The following is an 11,488-nucleotide window of genomic DNA, read 5'->3' as shown; positions in this document are numbered from 1 at the left end:
TGATTTTCTCATTTGCTTAAAAAGCACCCACCAGGGACCTCAAGGCTACATTCTTAAGATGAGCATTTGAGGAATTTTGAATGTTTCAGATTTTCTGCAGCATTTCTGCGCCTATTAGGTTACGTACATTTTTTTTCATTGTGTTTTTGAGTGTTTTAATAGCTTTTTTTAAGTTGCAGTTTTTGTATTTTCGGTGTGTCATGTTTTAAATAAAGCTACCGTACTTTGTTTTTGATACTTCCTTATATTTGTCTTTGAAAAAAACATTATTGATAAAGTCATGTATGGATTACATGGGGAAATGGACTAAGAACGCATGTGTTTTTTTACCTGCATCTAATACAATTCTATGGTGAAAATCCACATATAAAACAAGGCGGAAACGCAAGACAAATTGACATGTTGGAGATTTCAAACGCTTCGCAATTCGATACACTCTGCCAGTGAGCATTAGATTTCTATATATCCCATCCTCTTTGCTGGAACTTTCAGACGCTGCGCTTTTAACACCGCCAAATATGCAACTTTAAAAACTCATCATGGGAACTTAACCCAAGGCTCCCAAGCTCATCCAGTGCCATTTAGAATACTAATCCAGCTTCTTAATTATGACTCTTATATATGAGGAAATAGTTGTGGTTGTCATAAAAATACGCTTTAAAGCTGTCCTGGGTACATACTGATGAATCTGACTAGTCAGGGGCATTTCTTCATGTAGTGAAGTTTAGCTTTACGTGCTGTAATCACACCTCCCCAGGTGTGATTGACATCCTTCTTACTCTTGAGATGAGAAGACACAGCAAGTCAGATGTCAATAAAGCTCGGTAGCATTTGATTACATGATGTAAAGACAAACTTCTGTCCGTGGAGTGCTGCTCAGCTGCTCTTTATCGGCACTTTGAGCTCACCCTGCACATATGGGTGCATGGTTGCCTCCATCTTGGCTGTGCACTCCTCCCTGCACTTATCCTGCCCCAAGGCTGGTATTAATTGGGGCAGAATATAGCTATATATATATATATGGTTCAAAATCGGAACAGCATCTTATATTACCAAACTGTAGTGCAGCGTCTTCCCAACCACTGTTGAAATGGTCTTTGGTAATAGATGAAAAAAAGAAAGACAGCACAATGTCGCCTGAACGGCGTGGCGACGTTTCGGATATCTTTATCCTTTTTCAAGCTTGAAAAAGGATAAAGATATCCGAAACGTGGCCACGCCGTTCAGGCGACATTGTGCTGTCTTTCTTTTTTTCATCTATATATATATATATATATAGATAGAATATGATCCTATCTGCTCTGAATTCATTTTGGATGCCATGGCCCATAAGCGGAAAGTCTGTTAATATAGGGTAACCCAGAGACCCCTATGTAAGGCGTTTAGAGAGGAAGAATTAGATGTCGGCCAAGTTCCCCCTTACATTACCACAACCCGAAATCCCCTTCAAAGGGACAAAACACAAAGACAGATGAAGGAGCAGTGGTAGGTATATGAAGATTGGCATAGGTAACAAATGGGAACAGCACAGTTTAAACAGGTAATTCCATCCCCTTATATTGTAACTCCATGGATTTCTTTAAATCACATTCACATGAACACAACAAATCTGCCACTTGAAAATATACATTAATTTTAGCTGTACCTAATCTTAGGAAGACTGCAGGTGTTATATGCGACATGTTTGAGGTTACAGAGTCATTCCACCCACTCTGTCTAGCATGACATAAACTTCTATTCCCCAACTTCTATTTACATACATCACAAACTATTCCAAGAGTTAGATCAAGGAAAAACACTTTATATTAGATACTCTGGCTGTAGGACGAATAATCATTTTGTCCAGACCTGGGCCGCACCATCTCCTTCCACCAATCAGCGCGTGCAACAGATGTGTTGACGTCACTACATCGCGTCTGCTGTGTGAAGAGTCAGTGCACCAGAGGCCAGGGGAATGAGAACGAGTTGAGTATGTATTTTCTATATACAGTATATGTATATGGGATGTGTGCCTGTATATAAGGGACTATATGAGGGCTACTGAATATAGGATGGCTATGTTAGGGCTCATACTGTCTATAGAGGGATTATGTGGGGGTTTACTGTATATAAGTGGCTATGTGGAGGGTTCATACTGTATATAGGGAGGTTCTGTGAGGGCTCATACTCTATAGAGCGAGACTGTAGGAAGCTATACTGTATATAGGGGGGTTATGTGAGGGCTCATTCTGTATATAGGGGGCTATGTGAGGGCTCATCTGTGTGGGGGCTCAAACTGTACATGGGCTGTGTGTCAGCTCATATGGTATATAAGAGGGTGTCAGCACACGTAACTCTGCTCAATATTAAGTGATACAATTAATATAAAACATAATATTATTATTGAACAGAATACATTTTAGCCTATTAGTTCGACCTTCCACAACCTTATTCAGAATTGATTTTCAGTCACCTTCATACGTTCCGGTCATTCAATCCTCTTTTAATTAATACATTTATTGTTTGAATCCAGGTTAACCAAGCGTATAAAGACTAAAATAATTATATTCAAATTAAGATATTTTTTGCCAATCTCGTGGAAGGTGTAGCAGTACAATGGCACAAAATTGAGTATTAGTCATATGTTAGGTTGACGACTAAGCAATTATTGAACTGCCATATGAAGTTAACATTGATGCTGTCACCCCAAAGCAGGTTTCCACAGCGAGACTTGGAACTAGCCACTTTGTTTAGCCTAGTACGGAGGAATATCCTTGTGTTCACCCTTTATCCTGTATACTAGAGTTTGGCCTTCATTGATCATGCTCTCATGTTGAATCTGCAGAGTAGGGGTTAATCATGACCATTGTTCATGATTAAGGAAGCTTAGTCTCCAGAAACGCGTTGAGATTCTTATCCATATGGTTTGTGCTGAAGTTTGTATCCTCCATGTTTAAGTTTGTGAATAAAGAAAACTTTTTTTCATGGATTCGGTGAAGCTGGGCATTTTCTTCTCTTGGATTCTACACGCCTGAACATAGCGGGTCCGTGCTCCCGAAACTGAGCTTATGCATCACGGGTGAGCTGGTTTATATTCCTTCTCTTCAGAGTAGGGGTTACCTGAGAGAAAACCAAAGATGCCAAGACCAAAATCACAAACAAGGGCAGAATCAGAACCATAATAATAATTGTTCTCTTCTCTGACAAACTCCTTTTATTGGTCAAACATTTAAAGGGGTATTCCCATATCCATGATCCTATCCCGATATGTAGTAGGTGTAATAATAATAATAACTAGATGTTTCCAGCCAGCTAACGCTCTGCATGCTCATTGCTATCTAATTAACGCTGCTGGTGATTAAACTACAGTAAATAATGACAACAATCCTACGATTTAGTCGATATTGTTGTTGTCGATCAGCTACTGCATCGTTGTCCGGATTTTCCTGCGGCCTGTAAGATGGACCTGGCGACTCTTCTTGGCTCATTTTGTTTTGGAGAATTCGGATGCAATTAAATGTACGTTTACCTTGGCTGAAGTGGTTGAATTACATAGAAAGGAAGTGCTGCGTGTGCTAATGTGTGGGGATGAAGCCTCGTGTGGTAATGTGGGGGACGGAGCCTCGTGTGGTAATGTGGGGGAACGGAGCCTCGTGTGGTAATGTGTGGGGACGGAGCCTCGTGTGGTAATGTGTGGGGACGAAGCCTCGTGTGGTAATGTGGGGGACGGAGCCTCGTGTGGTAATGTGGGGGACGGAGCCTCGTGTGGTAATGTGTGGGGACGAAGCCTCGTGTGGTAATGTGGGGGAACAGAGCCTCGTGTGGTAATGTGTGGGGACGGAGCCTCGTGTAGTAATTTGTGGGGACGGAGTCTCGAGTGGTAATGTGTGGGGACGGAGCCTCGTGTGGTAATGTGTGGGGACGAAGCCTCGTGTGGTAATGTGGGGGACGGAGCCTCGTGTGGTAATGTGGGGGACGGAGCCTCGTGTGGTAATGTGTGGGGACGAAGCCTCGTGTGGTAATGTGGGGGAACAGAGCCTCGTGTGGTAATGTGTGGGGACGGAGCCTCGTGTAGTAATTTGTGGGGACGGAGTCTCGTGTGGTAATGTGGGGGGCGGGATTATGTGTGGTAATGTGGTGGGGGGCAGGATTATGTGTGGTAATGTGGTGGGGGGGCGGGATTGTGTGTGGTAATGTGGTGGGAGGCGAGATTGTGTGTGGTAATGTGGTGGGGGGCGGGATTATGTGTGGTAATGTGGTGGGGGCGGGATTATGTGTGGTAATGGGGTGGGGGAGCGGGATTATGTGTGGTAATGGGGTGGGATTATGTGTGGTAATGGAGTGGGATTATGTGTGGTAATGGGGTGGGGGGCGGGATTGTGTGTGGTAATGGGGTGGGGGGGGCGGGATTATATGTGGTAATGTGGTGGGGGGCGGGATTGTGTGTGGTAATGTGGTGTGATTATGTGTGGTAATGGGGTGGGGGGGTGGGATTATGTGTGGTAATATGGTGGGGGGCGGGATTGTGTGTGGTAATGTGGTGGGGGGCAGGATTATGTGTGGTGATGTGGTGGGGGGGCGGGATTGTGTGTGGTAATGTGGTGGGAGGCGGGATTATGTGTGGTAATGTGGTGGGAGGCGGGATTATGTGTGGTAATGTGGTGGGAGGCGGGATTGTGTGTGGTAATGTGGTGGGGGAGCGGGATTATGTGTGGTAATGGGGTGGGATTATGTGTGGTAATGGGGTGGGGGGTGGGATGGTGTGTGGTAATGGGGTGGGGGGCGGGATGGTGTGTGGTAATGGGGTGGGGGGCGGGACTATGTGTGGTAATGGGGTGGGGGGGCGGGACTATGTGTGGTAATGGGGTGGGGGGGCGGGACTGTGTGTGGTAATGGGGTGGGGGGGCGGGACTGTGTGTGGTAATGTGGTGGGGGGGTGGGATTGTGTGTGGTAATGGGGTGGGGGGCGGGACTATGTGTGGTAATGAGGTGGGGGGGTGGGATTGTGTGTGGTAATGGGGTGGGGGGCGGGATTATATGTGGTAATGTGGTGGGGGGCGGGATTGTGTGTGGTAATGTGGTGTGATTATGTGTGGTAATGTGGTGGGGGTGGGATTATGTGTGGTAATGGGTTGGGGAGGCGTAATTGTGTGCGGCAATGTGGTGTGATTATGTGCGGTAATGTGGTGGGGGCGGGATTATGTGCGGTAATGTGGTAGGGTCGGGATTATGTGCGGTAATGTGGTGGGGGCGGGATTATGTGCGGTGATGTTGTGGGGGCGGAGCTACTGTGCAGGGGGCGGGATTAGCGAGTAATCACGATGCCTCTTATATATATAGATAATATTAGAAAATACCTCAAATTAAAAATGTAGTATAGTTTTTCTGAATCGCTATTTCTCTTTCGTCATGTGCAGGCATTGCAGGACCTTATGGATCCATGGTTACGACTACTAACAACTAGCTATCTACCTGTCACTACATCAGTGGACGTAACCATGGATACTTAAGGTCCTGCAATACCCTGCACATGAAAAAAGAGACATAGCTACTATGCTATTCTTTTTCTAATTGGAGATATTTGCTAATATTATTTATTACACCTACTACATATTGGGATAGGGTCTTGGAGATGGGAATGCCCCTTTAAGTCTGCAAAAAACGTGGTTCTCATGGCACCATATTTTGAGTCATAGTACTATCTGACAAAACAAAGGGTCACAGTCGAACCAGTGTTATTCTGTGGTGCCGTGCATGTCTGATTTTTTTCCTTGGACCAAGTCTGTCTAAGGAAAAACTTAGCCTCATGTTTGACTATGACACTGTTGAGTTCAGTCAAATAGTCATTTTTGGGTTATAGTGACTATCAAAACCCCCCAAAAAGATCCATAATTATTTAAAACTAGATGGTGGCCCGATTCTAACACATCGGGTATTCTAGAATATGCATGTCCACATAGTATATTGCACAGCCACATAGTATAGTGCCCAGCCACAAAGAATATTGCCCAACCACGTAGTATATTGCCCAGCCACGTAGTGTATTGCCCAGTGACGTAGTATATTGCCCAGTGACGTAGTATATTGCCCAGTGACGTAGTATATTGCCCAGTGACGTAGTATATTGCCCAGCCACGTAGTATATTGCCCAGCGACGTAGTATATTGCCCAGTGACGTAGTATATTGCCCAGTGACGTAGTATATTGCCCAGTGACGTAGTATATTGCCCAGTGACGTAGTATATAGCCCAGTGATGTAGTATACAGCACAGAGCCACGTAGTATATTGCACAGAGCCACGAGGTATATTGCCCAGCCACGTAGTATATTGCCCAGCTACGTAGTATATTTCCCAGCCACGTATGTCACAGGTTAAAAAATAAAAAATAAACATATACTCACCTTCCAAGGTCCCTTGTAGTTCTGTCGCCTGTGTGTGGTGCAGGCAGCAGCTTCCGGTCGCAGGGTGTGATAACGTCACGGTCACATGACCGTGACGTCATGGCAGGTCCTTCTCGCATACCATCCTTGCCACCGGAACCTGCCGCTTGCATGGAGCGGTCACCGGAGCGTCGCGAGGAGTGGGAAAGGCGGCGGAAGGTGAGTATATAATGATTTTTTTATTTTTTTAATTATTTTTAACATTAGATGTTTTTACTATTGACGCTGCATAGGCAGCATCAATAGTAAAAGGTTGGTCACACAGGGTTAATAGCGGCGGTAATGGAGTGAGTTACCCGTGGCATAACGAGGTCCGTTACCGCTGGCATTAACCCTGTGTGAGCGGTGACTGCGGGGAGTATGGAGCGGGCGCCGGGCACTGATTGCAGGGGAGTAGGGAGGGACTAATCGGACTGTGGCTGTCGCTAATTGGTCGCGGCAGCCATGAGAGGCAGCTGGCGAGACCAATCAGCGACTTGGATTCCATGACAGACAGAGGCCGCGACCAATGAATATCCGTGACAGACAGACAGAAAGACACAGAAGGACGGAAGTACCCCTTAGACAATTATATTGTAGAAAATACAAAAAGCCTTCATTCGCCATATTAAAACATAGAATCAAATTAAAAAACGATGCATCTACAACGGGACATCTGATACTAAATCTAATAGGTTAAAAACAGCATTCATAATCCCCACAAATAGGGGATTAAAGAAAGTGAAAAATCTAGGGTTCATAGAATCAAACAGAATGGTTACCCCTGAATATGGCTCTTTTAATAAAATGCCAGTGGATATCTTGAATGATGAAGAAGAGTGAGTCTCAAATACTGATATATAACCTATACAGTAGGTTCACAACCGATATTCATAATAGCAAGTATGAAAAGCTGATAGCTATAAAGAGATTCAAGCTTCATGGCAAAAAAGAGATATTTATTGAAAATATAATAAAAATCAAACAACAATAAAAAGACAGGGCTAAATCCTCCAAAAAAGGGGAGAAAAAATGGATAACCATAAATCATAATATGGAAAATGAGGCATAGTTATATATGTCGTTCCATCCAAAGCTATAATGCAGAAAAAATGCTGTAAAAAATGTGTAGCGTGTAACCACTTATAGCACACTATAGGAGGCTAGTGTATTGAAAATGGAATACATATCTGCATAATCATGAGGTGGCAAGACAAAGTGCTAAGTGCAATATATATGCAGTTCTGCTCAAAAGTTTACATACCCGGGCAGAATTTTTGCTTTCTTGGCCTTTTTTCAGAAAATATGAATGATAATGCCAAAACTTTTTCTCCACTCATGGTTAGTGGTTGGGTGAAGCCATTTATTGTCAAACTACGGTACTGTGTTTTCTCTTTAAATCATAATGACAACCGAAAACATCCAAATGACCCTGATTAAAAGTTCACATACCCTGGTGATTTTGGCCTGATAACATGCACAGAAGTTGACACAAATGGGTTTGAATGGCTACTAAAGGTAACATCCTCACCTGTGACCTGTTTGCTTGTAATCAGTGTGTGTGCATAAAAGCTGAGTGAGTATCTGGGATTCAGACAGACTCTTGCAGCTTTCATACAGCCACTGTCGTTTCTGGATTGTGAGTCATGGGTAAAGCAAAAGAATTGTCAAAGGATCTACGGGAGAAGGTAGTTGAACTGTATAAAACAGAAAATGGAAATTGGAATTGATAATGCCAGTCAGCAGCGTTCTTGAAAGCACTTGAAGAAAAAATGGGCTGCATGGTCGAGTCGCCAGAGGAAAGCCATTAGTGCACAAATGCCACAAAGTATCTCGCCTACAATACGAAAAACAGTACAGAGACAAGCCTCAAAACTTCTAGAACAAGGTAATTTGGAGTGACGAGACCAAAATTGAACTTTTTGGCCACAACCATAAATGTTACATTTGGAGAGAGGTCAACAAGGCCTATGATGAAAGGAACACCATTCCTACTGTAAAACACAGAGGTGGATTGCTGATGTTTGGGGGATGTGTGAGCTGCAAAACCTTAGGAAACTTGATCAAAGTTGAAAGAAAGATTAATGCAGCACGTTATCAGCAAATATTGGAGGCCAATTTGCAATCATCAGCTCGGAAGCTGCGCATGGGACGTGCTTGGACATTCCAACATGTCGATCCAAAACACAAGGCCAAGTCGACCTGTCATTGGCTACAGCAGAACAAAGTGAAGGTTCTGGAGTGGCCATCTCAATCTCCTGACCTCAATATCATTGAGCTACTCTGGAGAGATCTCAGGCGCACAGTTCATGCTAGACTGCTCAGGTATTTACGGGAACTGGAGGCTTTTTGCCAAGAAGAGTGGGCAGCTTTACCATCTGAGAAAATAAAGAACCTCATCCACAACTACCACAAAAGACTTCAAGCTGTCATTGATGTTAGAGGGGGCAATACAATACATGTTTTGGGTTGTCATTAGTGATGAGCGAAAATACTCGTTACTCGAGATTTCCCGAGCACGCTCGGGTGTCCTCCGAGTATTTTTTAGTGCTCGGTGATTTAGTTTTCCTCACCTCAACTGAATGATTTACATCTGTTAGCCATCTTAATTACATGTGGGGATTCCCTAGCAACCAGGCAACCCCCACATGTACTTATGCTGGTTAACAGATGTAAATAATTTAGCTGCGGTGAAGAAAACTAAATCTCCGAGCACTAAATAATACGTGCTCGGGAAATCTCGAGTAACGAGTATTTTCGCTCCTTACTAGTTGTCATTATGATTTAAAAAGATAAAACACAGTAGTTTGACAATAAATGGCTTCAGTCAACTACTAACCATGAGTGGAGAAAAAGTTTTGGTGTCATCATTCATATTCTCTGAGAAAAGGCCAAGAAAGCAAAAATTCTGCCGGGGTATGTAAACTTTTGAGCACAACTGTAAATATATTCTATCTTAAACCTCCAGATGATCACATATCATTTGTCCATACTGCCTCTATGTAAAGTACATAAGTGCCATAAAATCAATACTTAGAAAAGCCAGCCTGTAAATGCAAAAGGATAGTATGTAGCTGATCCCAAGTGGTGAGAAATAACAAAAAAAATTAATACCTGAATAGGAAACTACCAGATGGGAAAATCAAGTGCCATGTCCTTCCCACACGTGACGCCGTTTCGCCTTTGCTTCTTCCGGGGCAAGTCTAAGAAAAGACTCTTGCAAGACTCTTCCTCTGTAGGAGCTAAAATGAATGCAAACAATGAATATATGAAAATTTAACTGCATTATTGCTATATAGAATAGACTTATAAAATGAAAGTACTTGACGTATAAGGTGGCATATTTGTGTGAGAAAAAAAAAAAAACAGTATACAGGTAAAAGTGCTTACCTGTTGCGACCTCCAAACAAATGCACTATCAAGGTGCAGCAGACCCAAGTTAAGATGGCAACTACACAGGTGCAATAATACCGATGAGGCAGCCAGCCTACAATCAGGGATTGGCCGCTTGGCACACCAGTGCAGACAAATAAACTGTATGTGGCACGTTCACACAGAAATGCAAAGCATCTGACTCAAAGCCTATTAGTGACGCCATATGGCGGACTTAATCAGTGCTGACTAATGCATCCTGTGTGAACAGCGGCCACAGTATACAGAGCCAACTAGGGTCCAACTGCACCCCGAAAGATATAAAGTGCACAAAAACATAATAATGTATGCAAGGTATTGGTTTATATTATGGCCACAATACTTAAGCCGGCAACCCGCGTCAAGGGTCCTTGTATTTTGCCGGTCCTACTCTAAACAAAAAAACACCATAGGAGGAAAAAACCTCCACTAATTTCTAGAAAAAAAAACAAAAAAAAAACAGTACACAGGTAAAGGTGCTTACCTGTTGCGGCCTCACATATTCGTGTGAGCCCATCAGCCACAGCAAGGTGAACTTTCTTTCTGACCCTAAACCTCATATTTATTATACATGTCTCTCCTGGGCTTAAAGGGAATTTGTCTGCAGGTTTTTGCTACCTCATCCGAGAGCAGTGTAATGTAGGCAAAGTGAAGCTGAATCCAATGATGTATCAGTTAGATTACTGGGTGCAGCCATTCTGAGAAAATCAGGGTTTTTAGATTTAGCACTGTAGCAGAGCTGTAGAGCTGCCCCACCCACACCAGGCTCTCCATGTACAATGTCTATAGACACTGAGCAATCTATCCCAGGAGGGGTCTTGTGGGACCAGGGCTCAAGCACCAGCTAGTCACAGCAATGCTAAGCTACTGGTGCTAAAACAATCATTGTAAGCAAACAAAACCTCAGAGCTTAATAAGAGAGGCATCAATGAAATCTGTGTTTTAACCCCTGCAGAATGTGGTCTTCAGATTACATTGCAAAAACCTGCGGACAGATTCCCTTTAAACCTTAAAGATTTAAAGGGCATTGAGGGTCCAGCACTAATTAAAAGTAGCCACCTTAGGCCTTACTCACACATCAGTATTTAGTCAGTATTTTGCATCAGTACTTATATGCCAAAACCATGAATTGAACTTACATAGAAGAACCGAAACTGAAACATGGACACCTGTTCTGTGTTTTGGAGACTTCTGGTTTTGGTATATACTGTAAATACTGATAAAGACTGATAAAAAATACTGATGAGTGAACAAATCCTTAGGCTGATGGGAGGAGTACTAGTCAGAAAAGAGGGCAGTGACCAGCTCCAATAGTATACTACAAAAACAGAAAATCATGTATGATAAATATTAGGCTAGGGTCTCAAAGAAAGGTACGCCTTGCCATGGCAGATGGGCTCCGATGAACACAGCTAAACATGTTTAAAACAGGATTCGTCTGCAGATTATGGCTTTGTCTACAAGTTCCCTTCAATTAAGACATAGTATTTATTTGAGCATTTTGCTAACCTTTCTACTGTACCCAAAACCTTCTATCAAAATATTAGGTTTAACTTTTTTTTTTGCATTTATTATTGCAGCGAAATATATTCCTATATTCGAATGTATGATTGTATCTAACATGATAAATGATAATTAACTCACTCCTGTTAGGTGCATTATAATTTGGGTTACAATT

The 11,488-nt window shown here is 42.9% G+C and overlaps 1 long non-coding RNA gene across 1 annotated transcript in view; it reads right to left on the bottom strand.

The window, feature by feature from the left end:
* Positions 1–1,473: 1,473 nt before the first annotated feature.
* LOC143788619 (uncharacterized) overlaps positions 1,474–11,488 on the bottom strand; it is a 66,855-nt gene continuing 56,840 nt past the window's right edge. Inside the window, exons 2-3 of the long non-coding RNA XR_013218685.1 lie at positions 9,514–9,641; positions 1,474–3,099 (exon numbers count right to left, since the gene is read on the bottom strand). This is a non-coding gene — a long non-coding RNA (uncharacterized LOC143788619). The remainder of the gene's footprint in view (positions 3,100–9,513; positions 9,642–11,488) is intronic.

The sequence above is a fragment of the Ranitomeya variabilis genome, chromosome 8 (assembly GCF_051348905.1).
Source record: "Ranitomeya variabilis isolate aRanVar5 chromosome 8, aRanVar5.hap1, whole genome shotgun sequence".
In the NCBI taxonomy this organism is placed as follows: domain Eukaryota; kingdom Metazoa; phylum Chordata; class Amphibia; order Anura; family Dendrobatidae; genus Ranitomeya; species Ranitomeya variabilis.
This window is presented reverse-complemented; position numbering and strand designations above follow the sequence as displayed.